Source organism: Ovis aries, chromosome 4 (genome assembly GCF_016772045.2).
Source record: "Ovis aries strain OAR_USU_Benz2616 breed Rambouillet chromosome 4, ARS-UI_Ramb_v3.0, whole genome shotgun sequence".
Lineage (NCBI taxonomy): Eukaryota > Metazoa > Chordata > Mammalia > Artiodactyla > Bovidae > Ovis > Ovis aries.
The window spans coordinates 115,580,570-115,594,867 of record NC_056057.1 but is presented as its reverse complement, the minus strand read 5'-3'; positions in this window follow the sequence as shown (position 1 = coordinate 115,594,867).

Here is a 14,298-nt window from a genome sequence, read left to right as displayed (position 1 = left end):
TCAGTCTCAGGAAGAAAAACAGGATTCCCAGCAAAGTGCTTGTGGGCAGGCGTGTAATTTGTCTGAAGTCAGGCCAGGGGGCCGGTGGACCGAGGGCCAGCGCCTTCTGAAAAGAGTCACACACGCTTCACATACTTGTGCTTCCGCTCTGTGGCTTGGAGAGCGGGGCTCTCACCCGGCCGTCCCCCATCCTCAGCCCTCTGATGTCCTCAGCCCTCTGATTCCCTCAAGCCCCCTGACCACCAGGAACCACATTTGCTGTGTATCAGGCCTGTCTGACCCCTGGAAAACATCCCCTCTGAAATCCCCACCAATGCTCCCACCCTCTTCCCACCCTCCCCTCCCCCTCTCCGCTGCTGCCCCTCCCCCCCGCCCTACCCCCTCGCAACCCTCCCCCCCTGCCCCCCTCTCCCCTCCCCGCTGCTGCCCCCGCCCCCATCTGGGAGAGGCCCAGATCCTCTGCGCCCCCCTCTGCCATATTTCCTGAGACCTCCTCCCGTCTCTACCTCCTGCTGCTGCTGCTAAGTCGCTCAGTCTTGTCCGACGCTTAGCGACCCCATGGACCGCCCACCAGGCTCCTCCATCCGTGGGATTTTCCAGGCAAGAGCACTGGAGCGGGGTGCCATTGCCTTCTCCGTCTCTACCTCCAGGGCCCTGCAAATCTGTGTTCCCCTCAAGAAAGCACAGAGATTTTCAATTGAAAAACAAACAAACAAAAAAACCTCTTGAATGAGAGAATTTAAATAGGTAGCTTAAAAAAAAAAAAAGTAGTTCCTCAGTTTCCATTTGGGAAGATGAGAAGGTTCTGGATGGTGGTGGTGGTGGTGATGGTTGCCCCCGAAAAACGTCAAGGTGTTTAATGCCCGGGGCACTGGAAAACAGTTCCAGAGGGGTGAGTCTCCTGTCCTTAACGTGTTACCCCAGTGAAGACACATGGTCTTTCTCGTTCCTGGGGGGCTGGGGGCTGTCGGGAGGTAGTCTGCATGTAGGAGAGCCTCGGGATTCCGGAGGACGCCGTGGTTCCACCTGCCCACCCCTCCTGGCGCGTGGGGAGTCTCTCGCTCGGTCCCCGCGTTCCCCCCACACATCCCCAGTGCGGGGCGGCGGCTGCTGACGGAACCGGAAGCGCGGGAGGGGACGGCCCGGGCGAGGACCTGGGCTGAACCCCCACTGCCCAGCCGTGTCCCTGCCCGGCCACAGCCACTGGGGAGCCCGATGACCAGAGGGAGTGAGTGCGCTGAGGCCTGCGAAGCCCAGACCTGTAAAATGAGCTTTTTGTAAACAGGCTCCTGGCCTCCCTGCTGACCGCGGCTAAAAGCCCTACTCTTCGGAATCAGTGATTGAAAACATCCGAAGAGGAGAGCGGACGGTCGTGGAGCCTCGGCCTGGCCTTACCGAGGGGTGGGGGCGTGGGGTGGGGGGTGCCGGGCGGCGGCTGCCCTGGACGGGCCTGGGGGTTTGGAGCAGGCTTTGCTGGATGCTGAGAACAGGCCCTTGGTTGGGTCCTGGGGAGCTGGCTGAGCGGTCAGCGATGAGAACTCTGCTCCTGGCCAGGCGGCCAGCCCCTAGGCTACCAGTGCCTGGGAGAGCAGCCATCTTACTAAAAAAAAAAAAAAATGAGATGGGAAAGGAATGTGAAGGCATCTTTGGGCTTTTGGAAAAGTTAGAAGGACAAAGGTGAGATCAGGGTAAGGTGAGCGTCCACAGTGTTCTGTGCAGCAGAGTCCTGCCTCTCGGCTGGAGAGCAGCTCCTGAGTGGGCCCCAGCAAGCTGGGAAATCCAGCCCGTGATTCTGAGTCCGAAAGATAAACCCGTTTCCCAGGAGATCAGTGATGCCTGGGACTCGGGCCAGAGAGGAATTTCTGCCCCCTGGGTCCTCAGGACCCATGCTGAACATCACAGGCTGTCTTCTCAGCAGATCACCCCCACAAAGAAAAGAGCAAGTTTCTTTGGATTTTTTGCTAATCATATCCCAGAGGGTTAGGCCAGTGGCATCACGCCAAAGTAAGCTTTCCATGGGGGGAGAAGATTTAACATCGCTTGTTTACATAGGAACTTTTAGCAAATTCTAAGAGAATCTGGGCCACTGAAGCAGGGCCTGGCCATGCTTGTTCAGTCGCTCAGTCATGTCCTACTCTTTTCGACCCTAAGAACTGCAGGACACCAGGCCTCCCCGTCCATCACCAACTCCCGGAGCTTGCTCAAACTCTTGTCCATTGAGTTGGTGATGCCATCCAACCTTCTCATTCTCTGTCGTCCCCTTCTCCTCCTGCCTTCAATCTTTCCCAGCATCAGGGTCTTTCCCAAGGAGTCCGTTCTTCGCATCAGATGGCCAAAGGATTGGAATTTCAGTTTCATCATCAGTCCTTCCAGTGAATATTCAGGATTGATTTCCTTTAGGATGGAGTGGTTGGATCTCCTTGCAGTCCAAGGGACTCTCAAGAGTCTTCTCCAACACCACAGTTCAAAAGCATCAATTCTTCGACTGAGATAAGCATACCTTAAAAATATTCTTCTCTTTGTAAGTAGTGTAGGATTTTGGTGTCTGATTTATCACTTAGTTCATAGGTTATAGGATATTAAGACAGTATCTTGATGGGAAGTGAACATGAGTCAAGCTCTTGGACTCAGAGACCAGCCACCCTGTCACACCACTTCAGGGCATGGTACACTGCCGGGGGTGGGTGGGGTGTCAGTTAGATTGTCCCCTTGTTGGGAGTGGGGCAGTGCTCAGGTGGTACCCACAGGGTGGTCCCTGGGGCCTTTCTCCTCAGTGACCACGAAGACAACGGTGTTTGTGTGTGAGCCCTGGGCAGCCATGGGTCAAGGGCAGTGAGTGACTTGGATTTATGACAGCTGCTGTTGGTCCAGTGAGGCGATGGTCACAGGGTACTGCTCCCAACCAAGTGAAACTCAAGGTGGGGATTGGACTGTCTCTTCTTGGGAATGATTTCTGGTGCCAAGTCAACCCGGGAGAGGAGGAGGCCGGAGCCAAATGCACTCACAGCCTCATCCAGACATGCATTCCTCAAGTCCTGGCTGCCAAGAAGCTGGCTTTTCCCGAGTGCTTGACCTTCTTTAACCTGAGTGTTCATCTCTCTTTCACTTGCTATCTTTCCAGTAAATCCCCCTTTCTTGCTTAAACCCACCAAACTCAGTTTTTTTGCAGCAGCAGCTGAAGAATGCCGACCTCCCCCTCCTTTCTGCTCGCAGGAAAATAAAGCCAGGTGTGGAGTTAGCAGTCCACTGGACCTGGCCTCCACCTGAAAGGACCTGAAATTCATGTAAATACCATATGTAGGATTAGCAACTCCGGTACGAATTACCCTTGGCTTCAGAATCCACACAGAGAACAAGCAAATACATGGTTTTGCGGGCAGCTAGAAATCTTCTGGAATGAGTGAAAACAGATGTTGCTAAACTCAGGCTCCCCCATTGTCCCTCCAAGTCACACATAGACACACGCACACACACACACACGCATGCTCTCTAACCAGGGTGCCTTGCTTTGGCAGATGAGGCAGAAGAGAAGTGCCTGCATGCAGAGGCTCTGAGGTCTTTGCCCCGAGGGTGGCTGTTGGCTTGCTTATCTCATCCCCAGAGAAATGCTGGGCCAGCGGCACCCACAGACCCTCTTCTGAATATTCAGGGAAAGGCACTCTTGCCAGATGTCTGCCCAAGATCTCTCTGGGGAAATTCTGTGGGACTGGACAGGAAGGTTGACCCGTGAGCCTCCTGCACATTGGCACAGAGGTGGGCTTACTCCTTTCAAGCCACTGACTCCCTGTCATTTCACAGGCACGTCCTTAGACTTGGGGTGAACAGAGCTGGAATCTCAGATCTCCACTCACTAGCTGAGCCACTTGGCTTAACTGCTCAAGGCCCCAGTTTCCTCATCAGTAAAACTAGGAAGATAATAATTACCTTGAGTTGTTGTTATGGAAGCTGAAAGTTATTGAAGTGAAAAAGTGTCAGTCTCTCAGTCGTGTCTGACTCTTTGCCACCCCATGGACTGTGGCCCGCCAGGCTCCTCCATCCATGAGGTTCTCCAGGCAAGAATATTGGAGTGGGTTGCCATGCCCTTCTCCAGGGGATCTTCCCAACCCAGGGATCCAAGCGGGGTCGCCGGCATTGCCCGCAGATTCTTTACCATCTGAGCCACCAGGGAGGCATAATTGTGCCTGCCTCATGATTGCCACTCGATTATAATGAAATCATATAAAAATTCCAAAACATAGGAATTTTTGTTTCGTGCTATGGGTGTGTGTGTGTGTGTAAAATCTGTAAGAAAGCTTCTACCCTTCTGGGCAATGGTCACTTTCCTATTGGCCGGTGAATTCGAGACCTGGCTTTATGTCTTCATAATCTGTTGCAGACAAGATGCTGGTGAAGAGTGTGGGTAATGGGTTAGTTTCAGGTAACTATCAATACTTGCAAAGAGTTGGCAGAGTCGGCCTGAAATCAGAGACGGCTGCCACCTGCACTGGGAAAATGAGGACGCTGAGCAAGGTGTGTGTGTCAGATATTTCTCCCTGAGGCTGAAACCTGGAACGTAGGGAAAGAGACCCTCACTGCCCCCCCCACCCCCCTTCCTCGATTAACAGCAAATGGAAGCCTAGTAATTCCACTTCAAGAAGAATTGTGAGATGTTTAATCGTTGCATAATGGGAGGGACCCTGTGCTGGGGCCAGACAGGGTATAAAGGATCAGACCAGGGCCCTGAAGGAAGGAGAGGTGGACCCCTTGGAACAATAGGAAGGTCCCTGCAGGTCCACCACCCCCCACCCCCTGCTCCCCGGGCAACAGAGTGGATGCTGAGGCAGCATTTGCTCAGCTAAACTCTCGAGTGGACAATTCGGGTGTTTCCAGTTTGTGAAAACTGCAAATAAAGCTGCTATGAAAATTCACATGTAAATCTTCATATGGGCGGATGCTTTCGTCCTCCTGGGTAAAGTAGAATGGATGAGTCATGTGGTAGGTGTATGTTTTACTCTCTAGGAAATTGCCAAACTGTTTTCCAAAGTGATTGTACTGTTTTATATTCTTATCAGACGTGCAGGCATGCCTCTGAGATACAGGTTCAGCTCCGGAGCACAGCAATAAAGTGAGTATATCAATACAAGTCACACAAATGTGGGGGTCTCGCACTACACGTAAAAGTTACGTTTATACCGTAGTGTCCTGTGTGCAACAGCATTATGTTTTTAAAAAGCAGTGGTGGATTAGTCCTAAATTGTGTCCGACTCTTGCAACACCACGGACTGTAGCCCGCCAGGCTCCTCTGTCCATGGAATTCTCCAGGCAAGAATACTGGAGTGGGTTGCCATTTCTTTCTCCAGGGGATCTTCCGGACCTAGACAGACTCTTTACCAACTGAGCTACCTGGGAAGTCTCTTTTAAAAAGTACACACCTTAATTTTAAAATGCTTAAAAATACTTTATTGCTGAAAAGTGCTAACAACCATCTGAGCCTTCAGCAAGACCTACCTACTAATAACATCGAAGGTCACTTGTCACAAATTAGCGTAATAAATATAATGTCCCCTACCTACGAACCTTCAAGTTGTGAATTTTCGAAGATGTGAATGTGGAGCTTACGAACGAAGACCTGATGGAATTGGAGGTCCAGGGAGAGGACGAAGAGAGGCAAGAGATTCACAGCGCAGGAGATGGCAGGGAGGTTTTCTTTCTTTGAAGAGGCGCTGTTAGGTTTTGAGGTGCAGAACTACATGAGAGTTGCCACAGCCGTGCAGAAAGCAGCCCAATGCTACTGTGTCACTGATGGGAAAAACTACCCAGACATCAGTGGATCATTGTTTCAAGAGGGTAGATAGCTTTGGGTCCAGCAAGAACCTGCGGCATCGACTGTCAGGCGTGAGCGACACTGCAGCTCGCCCTCCGTCTCCCATCGCTGACGACCCTTCAGCTCTACCATCTCCCACCTGCCCTCCTTCTCCGGTCTGTAACGCAGTGCCAGCCCCCATATGCCAGCTGTTGTCCTGGACTACTGTACTTTTCAAGGTTCTGAACAGCCAGATTAAAAACGTTTTTCTCCTTTTGTGTGTTTGTGGTTTTTTAAAGTGTTATTTGTGTGAAAAGTATTATAGACCTCTTATTGTCAGCACCATATAGCTGAATGTGTTAGTTGGGTACCTCGGCTCATTTTGCTGAGCTTAGGAACAGACTGAACTCACAAACATGCTTTCAGAATGGAACTCATTTGTAGGTAGGGGACTTAGTGTATGATAACAATGAAAAAAAAAAAAAAAGGAAATATTTTAAGAATTACCCAAATGTAACACAGACACACAAAGTGAGCAGCTGCTGTTGGGAAAATGGGGCCGATAGACTTGCCTGACACAGGGTTGCCTTGAAACTTTAAGTTTGTGAAAAGCAGTATCTTCAAAGTGCAGTGAAGGGCAATAGAACAAAGCATGCCTGTGCATGAAAGTTCATATTCTGGCCAACAAGAATTCTTGGTGTGAATAGGCTTGATCGTTTTCACCGTTCTAATATGTGTGTAGTGGCATCTCACTGTGGCTTTAATTGTAATTTCTCTAATGACTCGTGATGTTGAGCATCTTTTCGTGTGATTATTTGGAGAAACGTTGTTTAAATCCTTTCCTCACTTTTAAGTTGGGTTATTTGTATTTTTACTGTTGAGTTGTAAGATTTTTTTAAAGTATATTCTGAATACGAAACCCTTATCAGAGATATGATTTGCAAATATTTTCTCCCATTCTGTGCCCTGATTTCTCACTTTCTTGATCATATATTTTGAAGCACAGAAGTTCTAAATTTTGATGAAGTCCAATTTTAAAAAAATTGTTTGCTTACATTTTCAATGTCATGTCTAAGAAATTATTCCCGAATCCAAGGTCATGAAAGTGTACACCGATGTTTTCTTCTAAGAATTTTATAGTTTTAGGTCTTTGATCCATTTTGAGTTAATGTTTGTGTATAGCGTGAGATAGGAAGTCCAAATTCATTGTTTTGTGTGTGGCTATCTAGGTGTTCTGGGCTTCCCAGGCGGCGCTAGTGATAAAGAACCCACCTGCCATGGCGGGAGACGTGAGAGATATGGGTTCGATCCCTGGGTTGGGAAGATCCCTTGGAGGAGGACGTGGCAACCCACTCTAGTATCAGAGGAGCCTGGTGGGCTACAGTCCACAGGGTCACAAAGAGCTGGACACCACGGAAGTGCCTTAGCATGCACACACGCCTCCAGCTCTGCTGCTGCTGCTGCTGCTGCTGCTAAGGCACTTCAGTCGTGTCCGACTCCGTGCGACCCCATGGACTGCAGCCCACCAGGCTCCTCCGTTCATGGGATTCTCCAGGCAAGAGTACTAGCACCGTTTTAAAAAAGGATTGCCCTTTCTCTCATTGAATTGAATTTCTCTCAAGAATTAAAATTGAATTTCAACCCTGTTGAAAATGAATCGACCCTGCTTGTATGAACTGATCTCTGGTCTCTCAGTTCTCTTCTATTGGTCTGCATGTCTGTCCTTGTGCCCTAAGTGTTAGTTGCTCAGTCACGTCTGACTCTTTGTCACCCCATGAGCTGTTGCCTGTCAGGTTCCTCTGTTCATGGAATTCTCCAGGCAAGGATACTGGAGTGGGTTGCCATGCCCTTCTCCAGGGGATCTTCCTGACCCAGGGATTGAGCTCAGGTCTCCTGGATTGCAGGCAGATTGTTTACCATCGGTGTCAGCAGGAAGCCCATCCATGTGCCATCAGTTCAGTTCAGTTCAGTCGCTCAGTCCTGTCTGACTCTTTGCAACCCCACAGACTGCAGCACACCAGGCTTCCCTGTCCATCACCAACTCCCAGAGTTTATGCAAACTCATGTCCATCGAGTCGGTCATGCCATCCAACCATCTCATCCTCTGTCATCCCCTTCTCCTCCTGCCTTCAATCTTTCCCAGCATCAGGGTCTTTTCCAATGAATCAGTTCTCATCAGGTGGCCAAAGTATTGGAGCTTCAGCATCAGTCCTTCCAGTGAATATTCAGGACTTATTTCCTTTAGGATTGACTGGTTTGATCTCCTTGCTGTCCAAAGGACTCTCAAGACTGAATGTTAAATCAACTTTGAATTCCTGGAGTAAATCTCCCTTGGTCTTAATGTAGTATGGCTTTTTATATATTGCTAAAGTTTATTATAGAACTTTTGCATCTATGCTCATGATGACTACTGGTATGTAATTTTATTTTCTTATAATGTCTTTGACTTTGATATCAGAGTAATACTAGCCTCCAGGATGAACTGAGAAGTACCCCTTCCTCTTCAATTTTCTAGAAGCATATCTAGAGAATTGGTCTTTTCTTCCTTAAATATTTGGTACAATTTCCCAGTGAAGCCATCTGGACCTCAAGTTTTCTTTGAGGAAAGGTTTTAACTACAAATTCCATTTTTAAAATAGACACACGCTATTCAGATGACATTTTCTTCTTGGTGGAGCTTGTGTCTTTTGCATTTCGTATGTATGGAATTTGGTGAGTGCTTGGATCCGTGGATTTATAATTTTCATCAAATTTGGAAACGTGCAGTCATTATTTCTTCAAATATTTTTTCTCTTCCCTTCTTCCCTAGTCTTCAAGGACTCCTTCTTGTTGTGGTTCAGTCCTTAAGTCGTGTCTGACTCTTTGTGACCTCATGGACTGTAGCCCGCCAAGCTCCACTGTCCCTGGGATTCTCCAGGCAAGAACGCTGGAGTAGGTTGCCATTTCCTTCTCCAGGGGATCTTCCTGACCCCGGGACCAATATATAAGGCTGCCTGAAGTTGTCCTACAGATCGATGATTTTCCCATTTTTTGAATTCTTTTTCTCTGCTTTTTGTTTTGGATAGTTTCCACGGCTCTATCTCCAAGTTTGCTAAGAGTTTATTCTGAAATGCCCACTCTGTTGTTAACTCCATCCAGTGCTGCTGCTGTTTAATTTCAGACGCTGTTTGCATCTCTAGATGTTCAGCTGGGATGCCGTGCTTCTGCATCACCTCTTGAAAACCTGGAGCCCAGTTGCAATAACCGTTTTCATGTCCTCGCTGTACCACTCAGCCCTGTGCAGTAGGGGTTGGGTACGCCCCTTTCCCACCTCGGGGAGTTTCCTCCCATGCCTGCGTGGATCTGTCTCCAGCCGCAAATGGAAGAGGGGGCCTGTCGTAGATATCCGGGGGGGGACTCTATCCAGTCAGCTCTAAGTACTTCATTCATGCTGGATGCTCAGCTGTTTCTGAAACTCAGGGATTTCACTGGGCTCAATCCAAGCTCCCCCTTCCTGTTCTGAGGTCTGGAAATTCTCTCAGAGCAGTAAGTGGTCCTCTCGCAGCACTCCCCTCATTTGTCCCTGTCTCTCAGGAATTGCTGTCTTTTATTGCCAGGTGCCCAGTGTCTTGCAAACTGTTGTTTCACATATTTGATGTTTGCTTTTTGGTTGTTTTGGGCTTCCCAGGTGACGCAGTGGTAAAGAATCCTCCTGCCGATGCCGGAGATACAGGAGACGCGGGAGAGGTGGGTTCAACCCCTGGGTCAGGAAGATCCCTTAGAGGAGAAAATGGCAATCCACCCCAGTATTCTTGCCTGGGCAATCCCACGGTCACAGGAGCCTGGCGGGCTATAGTTCATGGGGCCAATAAGAGTCAAACACGATGCACGCACTGCTTCTGGTTGTCCCAGGTAGCAGGCGGGAGACTAAATCCCATCCCTGTTACTCTGTGGGCCAGACTTGAAGTCAAAGCTAGTGAATTCTGAAAGCTCTTTAAAAACCATCTTCCCTTTGTCTCATTAGCCTCTGATATTTCTCTGAAGCTGCCAGGAATAGTCTGTGGGGGAGATAAAGTGAAATTTGGAGGGCTGGGATATCTTCCAGCTGGCTTTAAACCTTCAGCATAGCCATGTCTTTGCTAACACAGCCCTGGTGAGACACCCAGGAAAGAACCAAATGTTCCAATACCGGATGTGGGGTGAGCTTGGAAAGCTGTGGGTTTGCCGGGTCTCTGAACCTCCCTCAGGGCCCGTCTCTGAGTGGCAGCTCTCTTACCCAGAAGGCCTGACTCCTGACTTCTTGGGCCAGCAGTTAGAAGCCGTGGCCAAGAGTAGCCTTGTACAAAGGAAATTTTCTTGGTGTGAGAGGGGGATTTGGACTTTTAAGCCTGCTTCTTTTAAAACCTTGACCCTTTCTGGAAGGGACAGTGACCCCTCGGAACAGACTGGATGCATGTTGCCCTGGGAGTGATGGGGGTGGGGAGCGGAGTCCGGTGGTCCAGCTCAGCACCCTTGCTCAGAGACTAAGGACGCTCTGATGTCTCTTGCTGGTCCCATCCTTCTCTGGACCCTGGCAACACTCCCAGCCTAGGACACGTGTATATACGGCGTTCTAACGGTGTATGGGCTTCCCAGGTGACTCAGAGGATCTGCCTGCCAGGGAGACGCGGGTTTGATCCCTGATCTGGGAACATCGCCTGAAGGAGGAAAAGGGCAACCCACTCCAGCATTCTTGCCTGGAAAATCCCATGGACAGAGGAGCCCAGCGGACTACAATGCATAGGGTTGTAAAGAGTCAGATACAACTGAGCACGTAATGCAAGGGTTTGTGGCCATGTTTTATTCTCCAAATAATTTTAATTCTCTGGATAACATCACTTCATGGGAAATAGATGGGGAAACAATGGAAACAGTGGCAGCTAACATCACTTCATGGGAAAGATGGGGAAACAGTGGAAACAGTGTCAGCTAACATCACTTCATGGGAAATAGATGGGGAAACAGTGGAAACAGTGTCAGCTAACATCACTTCATGGGAAATAGATGGGGAAATAGTGTCAGCTAACATCACTTCATGGGAAATAGATGGGGAAACAATGGAAACAGTGTCAGCTAACATTACTTCATGGGAAATAGATGGGGAAACAGTGGAAACAGTGTCAGAGTTTATTTTGGGGGGCTCCAAAATCACTGCAGATGGTGATTGCAGCCATGAAATTAAAAGACGTTTACTCCTTGGAAGGAAAGTTATGACCAACCTAGACAGTATATTCAAAAGCAGAGACATTACTTTGCCAACTAAGGTCCGTCTAGTCAAGGCTATGGTTTTTCCAGTGGTCATGTATGGATGTGAGAGTTGGATTGTGAAGAAGGCTGAGCGCCGAAGAGTTGATGCTTTTGAACTGTGGTGTTGGAGAAGAATCTTGAGAGTCCCTTGGACTGCAAGGAGATCCAACCAGTCCATTCTGAAGGAGATCAACCCTGGGATTTCTTTGGAAGGACTGATGCTAAAGCTGAAACTCCAGCACTTTGGCCACCTCATGCGAAGAGTTGACTCATTGGAAAAGACTCTGATGCTGGGAGGGATTGGGGGCAGGAGAAGAAGGGGACGACAGAGGATGAGATAGCTGGATGGCATCACTGACTCGATGGACGTGAGTCTGAGTGAACTCCGGGAGTTGGTGATGGACAGGGAGGCCTGGCGTGCTGAGATTCCTGGGGTCGCAAAGAGTCGGACACGACTGAGCGACTGAACTGAACTGAACATTAATTATAATAGTAATAATACTGAGGCTTCAGAAAACCCTCTTCTTTTTTTTTGTCAATGATACATTATGTTTTGTGTTTCTGTGTGGTAAAATACTCGCAATAAAAGTTACCATTGTAACCACTCTAAACTGTTCAAAGTACCCTCCCATTGTTATGCAACTGTCACCGCTCTCCACTTCGACTTTTTCACCACCCTGTATCCAAACCCAGTGCCTATCTGCCTTTCTTGATGCCCGCAGAGGCCCCTGAAGTCATTCTTTCTCACAGGTGGGATTGTGGCTCTTTGTGTGGCATGTATCTGAGCACCCCCAGCATAGAGTGGCCTCCTCCATTGCTCTTAGTGCCAGGAGTCCCCTGCCAATCTTCAGGAAATCTTCCTGTTTCTTCCGTGAGGGCTCTGGGCCCTTGGAGGGGTCTCTGGAAGACAGTTAAGGACATGATGTTTCAGGGGAATTGGCATTGGTTTTTCCAGTAGTCATGTATGGATGTGAGAGCTGGACTATAAAGGCTGAGCGCAAAAGAATTGATGCTTTAGAACTGTAGTGCTGGAGAAGACTCTTGAGAGTCCCTTGGACTGCAAGGAGATCAAACTAGTCCATCCTAAAAGAAATCAACCCTTGAATATTCATTGGAAGGATTAATGCTGAAGTCTCCAATACTTTGGCCACCTGATGTGAAGAACTGACTCATTGGAAAAGACCCTGATGCTGGGAAAGATTGAAGGCAGGAGGAGAAGGGAACGACAGAGGATGAGATGGTTGGATGGCATCACTGACTCAATGGACATGAGTCTGAGTAAGCTCTGGGAGTTGGCGATGGACAGGGAAGCCTGGCGTGCTGCAGTCTGTGGGGTCGCAGAGTGAGACACAACTAAGCGACTGAACTGAACTGAAGGCATTGTTTTCTGACTTTGCCACCTTCCTGCACTCCTATTAGATTTGGGCAAAGTTCACCAAAGCAGAGTCTGTAATGCTTGACCTGGGATGAGAAGCCAACTCAGGACAGCATCTTTATTGCACGTGCACACACCCAGACACCCCGCCCCATCTCACACACACGTTCTCCCCACACCCATAAGGAAGTAGACGGGCTCACTCACCCCGCACCCAGGTAGGGGGGACCACTTTGTGCCAAACCAACACTGGGGCAAGAGGAATAAAGGAGAAGCGTAAGAAGAACAAAAACTGATAGAAGAAGATGGTGAGGCGAGCGGTGCTGCACCTTGGCCTGCAGACGTTGTGTCAACATCGGCAGCCCTTCTGAGTGGGCTCTGTGTGCTGGGAGCTGAGGAGGGGGCAGGTTTGTGTTGGTGGTGGCTGAGGACCTGAAATTATGCCTCCCACCTTGCTCACTAATATTGTGTGGCCCCCTGAGAGTTGAGCTTTTCTCAAGCTCTCGTAGACAGGCTCTTTGAGGGTGTGGCCGTGGTGATCTCAGCCTGCCTTGGACCTCCCCACTTCTTGAACACCCCCTCCTCTGGTTCCAAGATAACAGATGCCTCTGCAGACCGTCTGGGTCTCCCCCGACTCTTTCCCTTTGTCTTCTCACTCTTTGTTTATTTTTGTTTTGGTGTGCCTGGTCTGACTGCAGCTCCCAGGATCTTTGTTGAGGCATGTGGGATCTAGTTCTCTGTTACTGTTGTTCAGCTGCTACGTCGTGTCTGACTCTTTGCAACCTCATGAATTATAGCACACCGGGCTCTCCTGTCCTGCACCGTCTCCCGGAGTTTGCTCAGACTCATGTCCATCGAGTCGGTGATGCCATCCAACCATCTCGTCCTGTTTTCTCCTCCCTCTGCTGCCCTCAATCTTTCCCAGCATCAGGGTCTTTTCCAATGAGTCAGTGCTTCACATTGGGTGGCCAGAGTATTGGAGCTTCAGCTTCAGCCATCTGTCCTTCCAGTACCGGGGCACCCGGCATTGGGAGTGTGGAGTCTCAGCCACTGGACCTCCAGGGACATCTCTGTCTCATTCTTCACCTCATCTTCCCCAAGGCCTGCAGCTCCCAGGCATGCCCATGATTCCTGCCCTCTCTCCCCAGCCTCACCAGCAGGCCATACCTGTACAACCAGATACCATTAGTCTTCACATCTGCATGTTGTAATGGCCCCTGTAAGGACGTGGGTCCCAAAGTGAACTCGTGAGCAGCCGGTAGAAGCATCTCTGAATCTGTGTCACTGGCCACCTTCTATCCCGTCTCTCTGTACAGTGGGGACCCCCAGAGTCCTTCCTTCCTCCCAGTCAGTGGGCATCTCCTTTCTGAAGAGTCTACCTTGGGAACATCCCTGCCTTTTCCACCTTCCTCTCTCCTGATGGTACCCAGCAGCCTCCTTTCTCCTTTCAACCCACCCCACAAGTCTTTTCCAACAACTTCAAATATCATTCCAGAGCCCCCTCCCAGACCCTTCACTAGCCCCTGTCTCTTAGGAAGTAAATTCCCTCTCCTTAATCCAAGCTGCACGGTGATTCAGAAATTTGGGGAAGGAAAGAATGGGTTTCCTCTGGTTTTGACCAGTGGAGAATAAATGGCCCTGTGCACCATGGGATCCCATTCTGGGGTTTTCTTTCGGAGTCTGGACACGGTGAATCATTGGGAGAAGGTCTGGAGGTCGTGATGAGGGTTGGGTTTCCAAAGCCACCTCACTCCCCTCCCCGCGTCCCCCGAATCACACAAACACAAATCCGATCTGAAAATGTCCAGGCTAGATTCTCTAAAGGGACCCGGAGAGTTCGGGAAATCCTGCTACCTCTAGGACCTGGAGGATCCGA